This window comes from Merops nubicus, unplaced genomic scaffold (assembly GCF_000691845.1).
Source record: "Merops nubicus isolate BGI_N331 unplaced genomic scaffold, ASM69184v1 scaffold18321, whole genome shotgun sequence".
NCBI classification, from domain to species: domain Eukaryota; kingdom Metazoa; phylum Chordata; class Aves; order Coraciiformes; family Meropidae; genus Merops; species Merops nubicus.
The window spans coordinates 19,905-36,539 of NW_008586456.1; the positions used below are offsets into that span (position 1 = coordinate 19,905).

The following is a 16,635-nucleotide window of genomic DNA, read 5'->3' on the forward strand; positions in this document are numbered from 1 at the left end:
AGTGATGAAGCATTCCTGTATATCTAATCTCATCACAAAGCCTTTAGGGCAATTCCTACTCTTTTATAAGTTTATACTGTAGCAAGTAATCTTCATCTTAATTGTTGATTTGTAGAATTTGGGCAAACTTGTGCCTTCATGGAGCTCCACTTAAATGGTAATAAATGTGCTTCTCGGTGCTGCTTTTGTTTCTAGCGGTATTAGACATCAGCAGCGTCCATAACGCATTACAGTTGTCTTTCTCAAGTATAATAGCAGCCAGAGCATTCTCTTGTCCATGTTAGTTTTTGACTTTTCAAGTAAATAGTGCATTTCATTCCTGGACAATTAGGGTAATTGCCAAAATTAAACTAAAGTGTCATGATCGGGCAGGATGCCACCGAATGGAAGTCAGTCATGAAAAATTATTCTTCCTACACTGCAAGTCCACAGTGGTGCTGTTCTGTAAATACTATAGAAGAGTTTATTACTGTTTCCATTTATTTATATTGCTATATCATCTTGGAGCAGCATCCAAAGATGAGTCTTGTCTGTGCTGTATGCTGAGTACAAGCAAAGGACAAAGAAGTTAGGTTGTGAATTCATTAGCACAAATACAAAGGAAACCAGCAACAGATAAATAAAGATGACCAAAGGCCTTTGGCTGAGCTACAGTGAGTGAACATTAGATTAGCTGACACTTGGGATGGAATTTATTGGAAGGAAGTAGAAATAATTTTAGATAGCCATTTTATCAGTGTTACAAGTGAGAAGGAATTTGTGAGTGAACACAGTCAAGCCATTTGTGGCAGCAGCAATAACCAGCAGTTAACTGGTACATCTCTAGCAGTCAAGGAACTTGACTGATGAAACAGGAAAGAGCAGACTTGCTGTTAGCTTTGAGGTTTTAGTTAATGTTAGGCATTGCCTAAGCTGTGATCGTGTTGGTCTAATTGAGCGCTGCCTCTGGGGACTCCTCTTTAGAAAATTACACTCGTTCCAAAAATTACTTGGGCAGAGAGCTTGGTCATGGCAGAGCTTCACAGTTTGCCTAAGGAATCTTGCTGCACTTGGGTTTTACTAAGTACCAAGTGTTTATAAAGAGTATGTAAGAAAGGCATTCGATGAAACAAGGAGCGTTTCTTTTCCAGTTTACAAATCCAAGCAATGGTCTTGGCCCTTTTTCCTTATTTCTTTGTCTTAATAGGAGATCACTCTTTTAACACATCTACATTCTGCTGATAGTGGGTACTTTTTTTAGTATTTGAACAAAGCCAGAAAATATTTTCAGTGGATAGGAGACAAAAAAAAATCTTCTCCTAAACTCCAATTTGTAAAGCTAATTCCCAAGCCTCTCAACACAATTCTCAGTCTAGACCTCAGCTGAACTGTCAGGGAATAAAATCTGTATAATAAACCAGTCATCTAATTCACAACATCATGGGATTCAATCTCCCTAGGCAAGATTTAGTTCAGACATTGAGATGCTTTGTTGTATGAAGTTAGACAAGGTGTTATTCATCTTTTGTGACTTCAGCTATCTGAAAGTTAGGCATCATGTCAAAGCTGGTCTCTAGGGTCCCTCTGTAGTCAACAGAGAGAAAAAGAGGCACTTTAGAGAGCAATTCATTCCACCTTTAACATCATAGCATCATCAGGGTGTCAGAAAGGGGACAATGCTTTGCTTGAAGAATTGTAGCCTGGAATGTCTAACAGAACTATCTTTTTAAAGCCAGTGGGTGCTTTAATACCTGCAATCTATAAAGTGTGCCCAGCCATTCCTCACTTTCGAATGAATAGTGTCAGACAAGGAATCTTTAACAAACCGATTCTCTATTGAACATCCTCAATGCTCACTGGTTAGCATGCTAGATAAATCATTTTATAGTAATTATTTTGCAGGAGTTTATTCAGAGTCTGTTAGGATAAACCCTGAAAAAAATTAAATGGCTGTTGAGTGCAAGATTAATAGAGCTATAGGGGAATACTTCACAATACCAGCATTACCAAAACAGGGTTCATTTGTGCAGCTTTGACAGGATGCTTCCAGTCAGACCTAGAAGCCTCTCTGCACTAAAACCAAAACCACTGGCTGCTCTGGGAAACCTGTATAAGTCATAAAGCAGAAATCAGCCCTGGGTTTTTAGCCTCTGTAGATATTTTATGAACAGGCCTAGAAAAGAAGGTATGTTTCTAAAGAAGAAAAAAAAACAACCAGTTCTTTCACATAGAACATTCAGATACAGAAGTGGTTTGTCAAAAGTGAAGTGGTTGTTGGCGGAACCAGAGCTACAGCCAAGAGCCTTCTAATGAGCCCTGTAGATCTTATTGGTTCTCTGCCTTCTCACAAAATCACTTATGTGTAAAAAATTTGATTTTTTTTTTTTTTTCTGACAACATTCCTTTATAGGAGACCTCAGTGAAGGCTTTTTGAAAAAAATTTTCCTAAACTGAATTGCATTTGGATATTGGATCTCATGTTGCTTTCCAAAGAGTGGTAATAAAAGGTCCACATTAATTTTCTAGTTACTTCTTTACCAGTAGGGGCAACTCCTTCTCTTACATTATCTTGTTTATTTTTATTACCTTTGTGAATGACTCTGTCACTTCTATTTAAGCAGAAGTGGTAACTCAAACCCCTAATACAGTCTTAAACAACATTACATCTGAATGAGGTTAAGATCTGTATTATATGTAGCATTTTTTCTTGAACCTTAATTCATCCTACTTCTGCAAGGATATCTGGTTACATTCAGGAGTTAGCGATTTCAAATCCAGTTCCTGGAGATCATTGAGTTCTAGCCTAAACTTCAATTGATAGGACTTCTTAGGCATGGCATACCATTAAGAGTCATGTCAGGGAATTTCTGTTCCATTACATTAGTGTAATCAATATTTTTTTCTTTATCAGGAAAATTTAAAACAAAATATTCTTTTCTGAACAGAAAATTGTCCTATTTTGTTTGGGGATTTTTTTTTGCTATAAGTGCATTGTGTTTTCATAATGTTAAATACTGTTCTGCAAAATAAGGCTGCTATAATTTCCTGTCCATAAACAGTCTGTTTTGTCTCCATCTTTGATTTAAAGAGAAGTCCCTTTTGTGCAGTTCTAAATTGTGACAGAATTTTCCCTGAACTTGAGAATACGTGCAGTTGCTTTTTGCCATTCTCCTTGTTTTAGAAGCAGGCTTGAGCTGAATATCTCAGATAAAGACCAAGCTGTCTTGTATGAGTTTGCCCAAAGCTGGAAAAGGTGATGAGAATTAGGCGTTGTGTTCCACAGTATGCCCTCTTTAAAAACAAAAAAGACAGTAAAATACTCCTTCTTCCATAAATTGCTTTCCATGGAATAGCAAAAAAGTTATTATGTATCAGAATTATCTCACATATTAGAACAACTTTTTTAAAAGTAACTAGAGCACAGCCACCGAGTTGCTCCTCTCTGCCTCGTAGCACCACTATTTTGTGGCTTTGCTGTTTTCGTCTTTAAGCAGGTCACAGAGAGCTCCTGCCATTTGAAAATGAGACAGTTTAATGTAAAATCCTTGAGTGGGTAAAACTGTTATTCTGGTCTCACCTGTCTGACTTTGCCTGAAATAAATTAGGGAGCACTTGCACATGCTGCTTCATCAGGAGATCAGGAGGGAAAGTGGTCCTGAACAGATGGAGGCAATAACCTCTCCTGCCAGTGCAGCTGGGGGAGGATGTCTGCCTGCAACCAAAGGGACTTACCTGTGCCACAGCTACAGACAACTCCAGAATGTTGTTACAGTCCAGTTTAACTCATTAGCGTTAACAACCCTGAGCTGAAGTGTTGTTGCTAAGGCTAGAGCCTTGCAATGGCTGGGCTTTGCTGAGGGGAGTAACTTCACCTTGTGAATTTCTGACTGTAGGGTTGAAAGTACTTGGGGTCTGTTGCCTCATGGAAGGTAACATCGATAGGCAAGCATAAGAGAGGCCCTCTGCCTTGTTTTCAGAAGTTGGGCCAAGCACTTGAAACAGATCTCAGGGCACTTCTGTGGCATTTCTTGCTGCAGTTTTCCGCAAGCAGACCACCTGTATTGTATCTGAGTATCAGCAGAACTCAGGAATGGGGAGTTCTTGAAAGTACCTTTTTCTGAGAAATAAATCACATTTCTAAAGCATCCCTCCACGTTCAAATGCATGTCCACTAGAAAGAAGTTTGGGTCCAGACTTGGGGGTGGTAGGTTTCTATTGCTGTTTTCCACGACAATGAAAAGCAATTTCCACTTGAATTTTGGAAATCTGAGCAGTTATAATAGTATCAAGTACTCCAGTAACAAAGTATGGAAGTAATTTTTTTTCAGAAACTGAAGATCTCTGTCTGTAATCTCATTTTAAAACTGTGATAGATACTCAGTGCTTCACCTACAGAAAATTTAATAACTTGCACAACATCAAAAATTGTTTGACACCATGTATACATTGCTGAGTGAAGTTAGTGATTTACAACATTGCATGTGAGATGTTAGTACCTGATTTACTGCCTTAATCAGCGAATGCCAAATCAGTTTGCAGATTGCGTGTAGATCAGTTTAATCTGTCACCCTAATTGTCAGTGAAATTTTTAATGTTGAGTTTACATTAACTATTTTCCAGACTGCTTCTCACTGCAAAAGCAATAGCAGCATAATACATCCATAGTGCTCACGTGAAACTGTGCAAGCTTCATGGCTGGTTTTCACTGCTCTCCCAAGCTGAGCTTCCCTCACTTAAAATGTATTTTGCTAATATGTGCACGTTTTAATACATGCCAATTGGAGAGAATTTTGTCAGTCCTGACAGTGGTAAAAAGTTTTCTCTTCGGTGCATTGTCTGAGTGAATAGATTTCAGGGGACAGGACCAAGCTAAAATGACCCGGGGCTTCCTCAAACAAATGCTGAATTAGCATGTGGTAATGTCTCGAGTGATTCTGTCATCCTCCATGCTTCTGGGTTAGCATTTAGTCATACACTCCATTGAGCCTTTCCCTTGGGAGCCTCCATGTGTTACAACAAGGGTAAGCAGCATCCCCATTTTTATTCTGGGTCTGTTAATAATGCAGAGCTGCTCAAAATTCTGGTCAAATTTAGTAAGTGTTTTGACCAAAAAAAAAAAGTAGTAAAGGAAGAAACTGAATTTTAACACCTGTTCTCTGGACTTTAAAGATTATGTGTTTTGGTTTTTTTGTTTTTTTTCTTTTTTCTATTTGAAACTATGTTAAAAGGCATAAAGGAATGATGAAATACCTGCAATGAAACACATTTTGAAAGATAACAAATTTTGTGGAGCTAACCAATATTTTATGTCAGATAATTTTTTTCATTTTCATTTTAGATAGTGCTTAAAAAAGACTTTTTTCTTTCTGTGCAAACAAAAACGTGCTATTCAGATGATAGTGCTAGTTCTAAGCGACAGTGAGGCCACATATCCTCCACAAAGTGTTATTTCTTTCTGTCATGGGCAGCAAGATGGAAGCTTGAAGAAGTGAAGAATCTTAGCCAATGTCACAGTGTAAAAGCCTGATTGGAAATTTGATAGGTCAGAAACCTTATTTGACAGACAGCATTTCTGAAGGTGATTTGCTAAGCAGTTCAGAGCCCTTGAACATATAAATGGAGTCAAGTACCTCAAAAAATGATGCTGGGCTGCTGTGTTTTGGCTGGTTGTTGCTCAGTCTTTGATCATTTAAGTCTTTCATCCTTTATCTGGGTACTGGGAAAGGGATGCCAGAGTTTTCATTTCCAGGAATACCCTGAATGAGTTGGTAACTTAGTCATGGTCTACCTGAAAGAGGCCTAGTGTCTGCTGAGATAACTTTCACTTCTACTTTTTGCTAGCAGAGATGAACAAAGTTGCCCAGGGACCTCCCCAGCAGGATTGTCACTGGGCTGAACGGGAGAGGGGTGTCGAATGAACAAGTTCTTGCAGTGCTGAGAAAAGTGGAATTGCTACTGTCTGTGCAGAAATTGATTCACGCACAGGAGGCTGATAATTTGGATTTACCACACTGTCTTTGCCAAATCTTTGTTTAGCTGTCCTACTGTTCTGCTAGAAAACTTTCAGAGAATGCAGTGGCTCTTGCCCATAAAGACCTGGCCGCTGTGAGCGCAGAGACCTCTGAGCTTTCTGATGTTGCCACCTGTGGGATGGTGGAACATTGATTTTATCCATATTAGATACTAGGGCAAGGCACTTTTATCATCTTTGTGATGCTTCATTGACAGACTGTTTAAAATTATATTGCTCACTAAAAAGCAGTGGTAATTGCCTGTGGGATGGGAAGGAAGGGCATGGTCAAAGTAGAGTTAAGAGCCTTTAATTATGCTGAGTTAGATTCTTACTGCATTTTATCAAGAAATCCTGGAAAACAAGACCCAGCATTTTTCCTGGTTTAAGTGTGAATTCCAGGGCAGTTGACTTTGTTGATAGTATTCCACTAAACTTTCTGAATGTATATTCCCCATGCACTAGGGGTTACATTCCAACCTTTGAGGTACTGCAGTGATGTGAGTAGCTGGCCAGTGACGTTCGTTATAGCTGGTGAACTGTGTCCACATCCCATTAAGTTAAAGCCCCAAGAGGACTGGAAGTCAGGTATTTTAACTGTTATCTTTGTAAAAAATATATAGCAGGTATCTAACACCTTTGCACTCGGTATAACTTAACAATACCATGGAGAGGACCATAGGCAGCTTGAGATGAATAGCAGTACAAATAGAGATCATAGTGAAAACCAGGACTAGTTTGTGTTCCCTAAGATGGCCGACCTCCCCAAGATGGCCACTGCTCAGAGAGGAGACTTGGTAAAATGCATACAAAAATTATTGTTAATCATTATTTGGTCTTTTAAATTGATACATCAAGATCAAGTGTGGACACATAAATGTAGATTACCTTCGGGGTCTCCATGAATCCATTTTATGGCCAAAAGAAAATTTGGTGGTTCTTTTTTATTATATATTGTGTGTGTCCAGCTCGTGCTGTGCGAGTGAGTCCTGACCAGTACAGCTTAACTTCAGCCCTCTCCTAAACTGATGTGTTTTTTTCCAACATCTCCTTTGAAACTGCACACAATCCAGTACATCTTTAGTGGAGAGTATACAGAATTTCATTATTTCCTGAAATTGGCTTACGTTTCTCCTTTCTTAGTTCATTTTATGCCCAAATAATTTTTTTATTCCAATTTGGTCAGAATACTATGCATGTATGGCTGGGTTCTGTATGCCATTTTCATGTGCTCTGCTCCTTCTTCTGGACCTTCCCATAATTATTTATGGGTCTCATACTGCCAGTTTGCCACAAAACCAGACTAACATCACTTACTTTACAGTGGGGCTAGAAACCTCTGTTTCATGTTCTTTTTTTTATTTCTTTTGTACCCAAATGTCTGTGTATGCTAGGTCTTGATGGAGAATGAGCAGTAAACTGTGTGTCCTCCTACTTCTCTGTTTTGTATAATGAATTGTTTTGCAGTTTTAAAGGATTTAATTATAAAGGATTTGTCCGCCAGGAAGCGATACATTTGCATTGTTTAAATAGATTTATCTAGAGTCAACAAGGTGTTACACTTTGCTGAAACCTACCCAGCTGGGAGGAACATTTTATATAATAACAGCAGGAGCAAATCTGTGAGAATTTAATACTATTGTTGATGATAGTTAAGAGATTAATTCACAGCCAGATAAACCAGTTGCAAAAATGGGGGGAAGAGAACTTGGAAGAACATTGAAGGAGAACTTGCACTCAGCAGAAAGCCTAATGACAAAGTGGATATAATGGAATATTTTGGGTTGTCATACATTTTATGGTGCTAAATTTGAAGATGAAAACTGTAAAAGAAATGACTGTCAGTTCTGAAGAATCGTGTAAGACCTTCTGAGAGTTTGATTGCACAGTCTACTCAATGAAGGGTAAAGATCTTAAAGAAAAACCTAGAGCAATAGAGAGGGATGTAAACATGTTCTGTATCCTTGATCTGTCTTTGCACATAACAACTGTTTTATTAAGATTACTATCACAGTATTAAAAATACTTCAGAAGTCATTTAAATACTGTTTAACATTTGTCTAGCTGTTCTACTGTGGCTAGCAACCCACAGGCATTTCATCCTCACAGCACGGTAATTCTGGTTAAGTCTTACAGTTCTCTCTGCACCTCAGTATGTGTTTGGGAAAGAGGTCTTGCATGGAAGGCATTAGCCAAAGGGTCTTTTAGCATGTTGCAAGACAGTAGAGAGAATGCCTGAAACCTGAGTGATTGTCTTGGAATGGTGTTGCCATCCCTTCTTGCATTTTTTCCCTAATATCTTCAGTGCATACCTTGCCTTACAGAGAGCTAATCACTTTCTTATTTGCTGAAATCTGTTGGTTTGGGTCTTTTTTTGGTAAGCATTCCTAATTTGTAAGTCTTCTGCATATTCATGGGTTACCAGAGGTCCTCCGGCAGAGACACTGACTCCAAGAAGGAGTTCTTCTCCAGGCTTTTTTTGACATTGAGGGTCATTGACTTTCAGCAGCGTTGCTCCTGGGATAATTTAATTCAAGTGTAGCAAGACCTTGAAGCATAGCCTTATACACAAGAGCAAAGAAATGATATTTCTCCATCCCTTTGGCCTGGCTTCAGAGCACTGAGATGTAGGCAGTTTTCAGTGTGTTCATCTGGAAGAGTCACCAGTGAGTCATATCATCCACCAACATACTGATGTTCAGGGATATGTGGGGGAGGTAGGGTAACACTGCAATGTTTCCTCTTGCTTCCCCGAAACTGAAAGCTGGATAGCCTCCATCCACCTTAAGTCCCTTCCATTGGCAAACCTGTTATGTGTCACCAATATTATTGGTCTCCCTTGCAGCAAGTGCTCTTGTGCATTTTCTTATGCTTTGAGGTTTTGATGTATTGTTACTTTCTTTTTGAACCAAGTGGAAATTAGCTCCTTGACAACTATGCAATGCACTTCACTACCTGCAGGGTTTCACAGAGGTTGGCATAGTGGAGAGGGGCATGATACAAAACTTTCTTCCCCAGCAAGCTTCTGCTTCTACCTGCAACAACTATTGCTCTTCCACTGCAGGGCCATTTCTTTGCAGAGTAAAGCATTTGGCTGTGATGTGAGGATGCATCACTGCACCCTGCTAAAAGAGACCACACGTGCTTGCTTGTGATTGTGATGATTGGTGATATTCCACCCATCTCCCCCAGCAACTGATCTGCAGTAAGGCCATAAAACTTAATTTAATACTACTGACAGCTAAGGGAGAGATACTGCTTTAAACAGTTAGAGAAGCAGAATTGCATTTTAGAAATGAAAAATACGATTCCTATCTAAAATGATGTTTGAATACAATTAAGTGTCATACCTCTGTGTTTCTTGTGACAAGGCATACAAATATACCTCTGTTGAGTGGTTGGCAGTGCCAACTGACTGAGAGATTACTGAGAAGCTACCACAGCAAGGTTCAGAGAGAGTCTATATCTGACCTGCGTGGAATCAGTTCTTGATAAGCCAAGCTATCTTTCCCTGTCTCTCCTTTCTGTGGCTCTTCTCTTGGATCCAGGCAACTTCAGTTCAACTGGTAGTAGAGGTTGGAAGCAGTGTCAGAGAGTTACTCCGGTTTGGGCAATTTATGGTGTTTTTTAAGTAACTGAAGTTGCCTGATGTGTACCTCAGTTTCCTCATCTTTGAAATGTTATTGATGGTTTGGGTTGGGTTTTTTTGTGGTATTTTTAAGAGCCAAGAATTGAAAAAATTCCACTATGTATAGTGGCAGAGTGGATTGTGCTTGGAACTGGGGAACCCAAACAGGCAAAAGTAAAACCTACTTTAATAATTGAAAGTGGATTTAAACTAAGCCTTCTAAGAAACAAAATGTGGAAAATTATATGTACTTTTTATCTAATCACCTCTTATAGTTTACCCAAGAGATACGCATGAAGTTTGGAAGCACCATTTTCATGTGATTCCTTCAGTAGCCTTGTTTATTTCATACTCAGTTCCACGTCTGATGTTAAGAGTGGACCTGTGTTAAATCTACTGCTGTTGTCTATAAAGAAGCGTAGAGATCTTAACCCACCTCATGATCTTGTCAGCATCTTCCACATGTGGCAAGCAGCATCCATCTTCCAGTGAGCTAGCAGTCAGCCTGGCCATGTGTCCCGTGGGTAAGGTTGCTGGCTGGTAAGAGCTGGTCTCCAATCCCATTCAGACCCAGAGAGCTCTGATGGGAATGGCAGAGCTAATAATAGAAGTTGGACCTTTTTATGTTCGCTCTCCAAGGTTTGTATTTTGAAAAATTCACAAAAAGACACAGAAAAGGATTTTTAGTCTTTTTTAACCAGTTGCTTACTTTTACAAATATAGTAATCACTGCTTTTAGGAGAGATGTGAAAGCGGGGCAGGGGGGAGTGTTCTCTTTTTTGGATTTTTTAATCTGATGAAGACGCAATGGTATCTGAGAGACAAGGGAATCAAATAGCAAATGCAATCTGATATTGAAACAAAGACAACCAAAAAAAATGTGATTTGGGATTTTAACAAAATTACTCCGTCCCATTGGATCCTAAGTCAGGATGTTCATATTTAGGAATTAAAACCTTAAAGATCTGCTGTGTGAGATGAAATAAAAATAAAACCAGTCCAATGACTGTGCATACACAACATTTCTTATGTATTTGGGAATAAATATTTTCCGTCTCTTTTGGCCCTTTTCTATTTTGTAGATACCACAGAATATGTAGATACCACTGCATGCTGGAAAATTACACTTCCTCGATGAAATTTGCTGCTGCTGTTTACTTGCTTACCAATAATTTTTGGCTGTGCTATTGGAGCTTCTTACTCACTGATAAGCAAATCACAGGAAAAAAATACATATGTTACCATGAGCCCTAACAAATAATAATAATAAAAAAAGCAGCTAGATTTTGTGCAAGATTAATAGGGAAAAACATTATCATGTCATTTATTGCGCTCAGCAATTATTTGCTGTCTCAGGAGCTATGAAGATGAATATTACATCCTCAATCAACTTCCCTAATTGAAAAATGAGAAAGTGTGAAACGTAGCTAACTTTCTTATTCCACATTCTTATTTCATTATAGTTTTAAGGAAGCTCATTGTTGCTGTAAATTCAGGAAAGCTACATCTCACTAATGTTAATGTTGGGAAGTCATTCAATCAAAAGGTAAGAAAAGTAACTAGAATTGGTCAAAAGCATTTCTAAGAGAAAGCAGAGGGCCTGGCTAGTCCAAACACTGTATGGCTCTGTAGAAACTTCTCGCTACTGAAACATGGCAGTGAACAAGTGCTGGCTCCTCAGGTGTGCTATGAAGCTTTCTTCAGTGTAGAGCAATCATATTTTAAAATTTGTATACTAGGCATAACATCTCTACTTTGAACCAGCAGCAGTAGCAGATCAGAAGAGCAAGTTAGAACTGAGCTGGCTGAATTATTGATGTGAGTTCCAGACCAATAAGTTACCACATGGGTTTCCTGACCAACATCAAATCTTTGCCCACATTCACACGTCTTCAAATTTCTTGGGTTTATGACAATATTTAGTTATGTGTTGAAATCTTTTAAGTCAGTATTCTCAACCCAGACTATTTTGAAACTTTTGTTCTGTGAGAAATTTGAGCATTTTTATTTTATGGTTAGATACATTTGTCATGTTGACATTTTCTGTGAAATGAAAATTCTGTTTCTACATGGCTCTTAACAAGATTTCTCACCTTGGAGTAGCTCACTTTGGGAATGCTGTGCCTTTAGCATGCGGGGCAGGGGGTGCTTCCTCAATGGGAAGTTATTTACTATCTTCTGTCCTGTCTTCATCAAAGATACAGCCCTGTTCATTTTATACTGTAAATTATTCCAACTGCACTGTGAAGACAGAGTAAATAATTTCCTTCCAGGTTATTTCATGGCTATGTTATCATAACATCTTAATTCCTTACAAATGTTAATGAAATGAACATCACAGAGCTCTTGTGATTAGTTTATTCCCATTTTATGTATAGGAAATTAAATAAGAAGATTAAAGCCAATTTATGTAACGGGGAAAATGGGCAAGCTTTCAGGCACATACAGACATGGGCTTTTTTTAATGCCTGTATCAGGCAGTCTAATAAAAAGAGATCACCCCCTCCTACAAATGTCGCCTTGCTTGCATCCCGAGGCAATGACAGCAACAGTAACGACGCTGTTACAATATAAAAGTCAGAAATTATGAAGTGTTGACTAATTTTGGCTGCCTGGTGTGAGAAACCTGGAGTCCCGACCTTTTCTCAAAGTGTTTTTTGAGGACATTGTGTTTTCTAAGTATCTCTCTCACTGGTCTCATTTGTAGCTGTGACTGCTTGGCTTCTCTGCAGATCTGAGTGCAGGTGTCCTGGGGTGAGTGCCTGGGAAATGAGGGCAGTGTAGCTCACTGTGAAGGTTTTGATTTATGTGCTCTGTCCTGTATCATGTTGGAGTTTAGTGGCCATTTACGAAGCATGGCTTCAGTTCCCTTAACCATGAACTTGCCTTTCTCTTCTTTCACTTTCATACCTCCTTTATTTCATACCTTCCAACTTCTACAATAGTCAAAGCAGAGGTATTAATGACTTGTATCGATAGATTTCCTTTGTCCTGGAAAGTGGCTATCCTCAGCAACAAGTGAGCCATCAGCCTTCAAATGTCTGCACTGCTATAAGGCTGGAGGGTTGGAGATGAAGAGTGAGGAAATGATGTGCCCATCAGAAATGACAAGTCACAGAAAAATCAATAATCAGAAACTCCTCAGAATTTTCACTATCCTTTCATAGCTAGACAGCTGCCCTTCTTTGTTTCACACAGGCTTTAAATCTTCCAGGTACTCTCTTTTTAAATATCTCTTGAGCCAGAGCCTCGAACTTAAACCAAAGGAGGAGCAGGTGAAATCGAGAGGTTAATGACAAGTACTTATGACAGATAAGCATTATCAATGAGGTTGCACAATGCCTGATTTTTAGTGGCATTTCATGGAGGAACGTTAGATTGCAACACTGGCCCATTAGAAAATATTTTTTAAGAGGTATAATTAAATTATAGGAAAATTTCTCTTTTTTGAGAGGTAGCACTTAGGGTGAGATGAGCACAGTGGATTTCCATGGGTAGCTATTTCTTATTACATACATGCAATTAAAAATGGACATTTTTCACCTTGTGCGCATACGGGATCTTGTCCCGAGAACCACTGGAGTCAATTCAGCTCTGTCCAACTGGGCTCCTCAGGGGTAGCCCAGAGAGCAACTACTTGTTGGTAAAATATGCACAAGGGTGCTCATTCATCCTGGGTCTTTGCAATATCTGTTGTTCTTTTTTGGCAGAGTACAAATGACTGGGTTTTTAAAGAACCACCAAGTAGTTGTCCTATGAAGCTCTCTTGTTTTAATATGTGCTGAATGGGAGGGCTTTACTGGATTCTGTTGGTCCCAAAAGCTTTCGGCCGCATTAAAAATTATGGCCTGAGAAGTTAAATGTAGCACCTGAAGGTATAATTATGTTCAGCTTGATTAATCCTGCATAATAATTAGTGGCATAGCCAGTTTGCAAGATAAGGGATATCCTTGTGAATGCCTGTAAGAGTTTCAGTCTTCTGTCCTACCTAGCCAGGTGTGGTGGCAGTAGGTTGAATGTTCCCATTTTGCAGTGATCAAACATCACAGCCTTTCTGGCCAAGTTCCTCAGAGACAGATCCACCATAGTTTGCCAGATTTCTCTGCTGGTCAAGGAAGTGGTGAGGAGAGAAGAGGCAACCCAGGTCAGAGAAAATCTGCCAAGGAGTGAAATACATCCCCTTTGGCCCCACAGTCTGAGCACTAAGATGCTTTTCTTGCGTTAGGCTAAGCCACATGATTTTCCCCTTTCATCCTACTAGATGAAAACTAAGTCCAAAAGCATGTCCAAAAAAACATGTCCGAAAGTCCAAAAGCATGGGCAGTCAAGAACCCAGGCTGTCATTTGTGTCCAGGGTCTGGTACTGGGTTTGAACACTGCCAAGGCTGGACTGTGTTCAGAAGCAGGACCTGTAAAGTACAAAGTCAGCATTTGTTCCCCAGGGAGTTGTTTGTTTCTCCTTTCAATTTAGAGCCTGAAATGCCATTTGTTTAATGTTGCTGTTTAAATAATGATTTATAAGTCTCCAAGCCAGCCATGGTACAGCTTAATGACTGCTATAATTTATGTATGCCACTGCCTACATAAACACTGCTGTAAATATAAAGGATGTCTCCCACAAATTTTACTTTGATACTTACTTGATACCATTCGTTTTTCTTCCCTTTCCTTTCCTTTCCTTACACATCTCTGTGTGTGAGTTGCAGTCACGTGACTCAGCAATGCAGGTCATTCTGGCTCACCTTGCCAGGAGTGATTTGGGCTAGGAAATGAAAAGAACAAATGTCTATTTTTGTTACAAAATATTTTAATTAACAATTAAGCTTCCTTGAGCTTAAATGCAAACATCTGCATCAAGTGGCCCATTAAAAGGGTCATTTGTATTTGGGCTGGTTTTGGCTATCTATTTGTTTTAGTAGTTAATTATCTCCTTTATCCGATTCACTTTGCCTTTGTGCACACAGTAAGCAACCAAACAGGAGAGAGGAATAAATCCTGCACTGTCAGAGAGCCCAGCCATTGCCTAGGCTGCAGCTTTGCTGTTTGTGCTCTCTAACCTATACAAGGAATATGTATATATGCATTTAATGCAAATCTGAGCTAATTCAAGCTCCCTCTCCACAGAGATGAATGAGCATGCAAATCTGCTGCTTTGTTTTGGAGGAAAAGCTCCTGGAATTGCTTGATGTCTAGTTGCAACTGACATCTTTTAAATACTATAGTCAGTTTGATTTTATATTTGTGCTCCTGGGCTGTAGCACAGATACTGGGAAGACAGTAGGTGCTCTTGAATGCCTTGATTCCATTACAGTTAGTATTAATGCAGTCATGTGCTTGGAAACCTGAGTGCCTTTACAAAGTTATAATGAATTGAGTAAACAGAACAACTCCGTTGCCTACAATAACCCCTCTTCTAAATCTGCATATCATATCCCTGCAGCTGCTGGAATAAAACATGGACACTGCTGAAAAGATTGCAGAAAAACTGAGTGGGACATGAGTGCTGGTAATAAAAGTGTGTACTTCTTCAAAACCGCCTGTGGAGTAATTCAGAGAGACAAAAATACTTCTGAATTTGAGTAGGACCTCAACATTTTTAAGAGTATCGTGATGCTACTAACCTTATGTAAGCACTCTGGGCCTTGTCTCTTAACTTTTCAGTAGGTGGTCCTTCCAGCAACATGGTGCCATATAGGTTCATTGCATACCTCTAGGGGAAGAGATCACCTACGGAGTTACCAGAGTCACTTCTTTCGGTTTTCTAGCATCCATTTGCACACTGACCTGAGCCCACTGTAACTGGCTTGTGACATGCAAAGAACTTTGATTATGACACAGGAAAAGGGTCTCAACAGTCTCTCTGAAAGAGCATTTTTGCAAGCAGCACAGAAAGGCCAAGGAGGGTATCTTTTCCTTGCCTTAAACCCTTACCAAGGGTCCTGCAGAAATTGTCAGCAACTGGCTTGGAGTTACTTGGTCTGTTTTTCCTGCAAAGCTCTCCTCTGTAGTCAGCCTTGACCCTGACTGAAATACAAGGGCACTGTGCAGCCTGTGTGCAGCAAGCCAGAATTGCTCTAAGGCAGCCAAAAAAATTGAGCTGACAATAACGCAGAGCACCCTTTTCATGAGCTGGGGTCCTTTATTAAAAAGGTTTGGCATCTATTCCCCCCACTCCTGAATTGATTTGCTCCATAAAATAAGCCTGAAGAGAAATAGTGGTTGTTTTCCTACATGCTTCATTAATTTTTAGTTTTGGCAGGCAATATAAATAAAAGTATCAAGTGCACATCTAATTGAATCACCAGTGATTCCCAACTCCCTGTAGTACCAGAGAACATGATGTAGCTGTGCTGTTTAGCAAGCGTGGATGAGTTAGGCAAACAATGGCTCACTCTGCCCAGAGGCTTTGGTTTAATCTTCAGCATTTACCCATTTGATACGAGATAGGGCAGGAGCTGTTGCAGTGGGGAATTCACAGCACAGACCTCTTTGTACTTCTAAGCTGACGTTCTAGGAGTAGTGGAAGCACATCCCTGCAGAGAGTCAGGAAGGTCTCCATGAGTTGCATCTACACCCAGATTTTTGTGGAAGGGGCTCTTGCACTTCTCAAGCTTGACCTCCTCCATATGTACTGACTGTAGGATGCTGCTGGACTAATTCCTGCATCCTCCAAGTAGCTGATGCAGAGCATGTCTCTCTCAGGACAAGTACTTTTTTCTTTTTTATTTCTTTCGTTTTTTCTTTTTCTTTTTAAATTATCTCGCGTAGCTACAATCAAAGACCTCAGGATGAGAGAATTTGTACAATAATGAAAATTATACCCATCAGGCTGGATGATCTCTGGCTTCTCAGCTGTCGAGGGAATCCAGTGCCTCCAGAAAAGGACGGTGCTAAGGGACAAGTACTCAAGATCATTTCTGAGTGGGTGATACCAACCTCTGATTGTAATGTTTGGTGAACTCATTTCATAAAAGTTGGCTCCTTTCCACATTGCTAGCTGCCTTCTGCTGCTTAGCAT

The 16,635-nt window shown here is 39.6% G+C and overlaps 1 protein-coding gene across 1 annotated transcript in view; it reads left to right on the plus strand.

Annotated features, from left to right (window-relative positions):
* Nucleotides 1-16,635, plus strand: part of ALK (anaplastic lymphoma receptor tyrosine kinase) — a 102,916-nt gene that overhangs the window by 11,228 nt on the left and 75,053 nt on the right. The gene's annotated exons all lie outside the window — the stretch shown is intronic.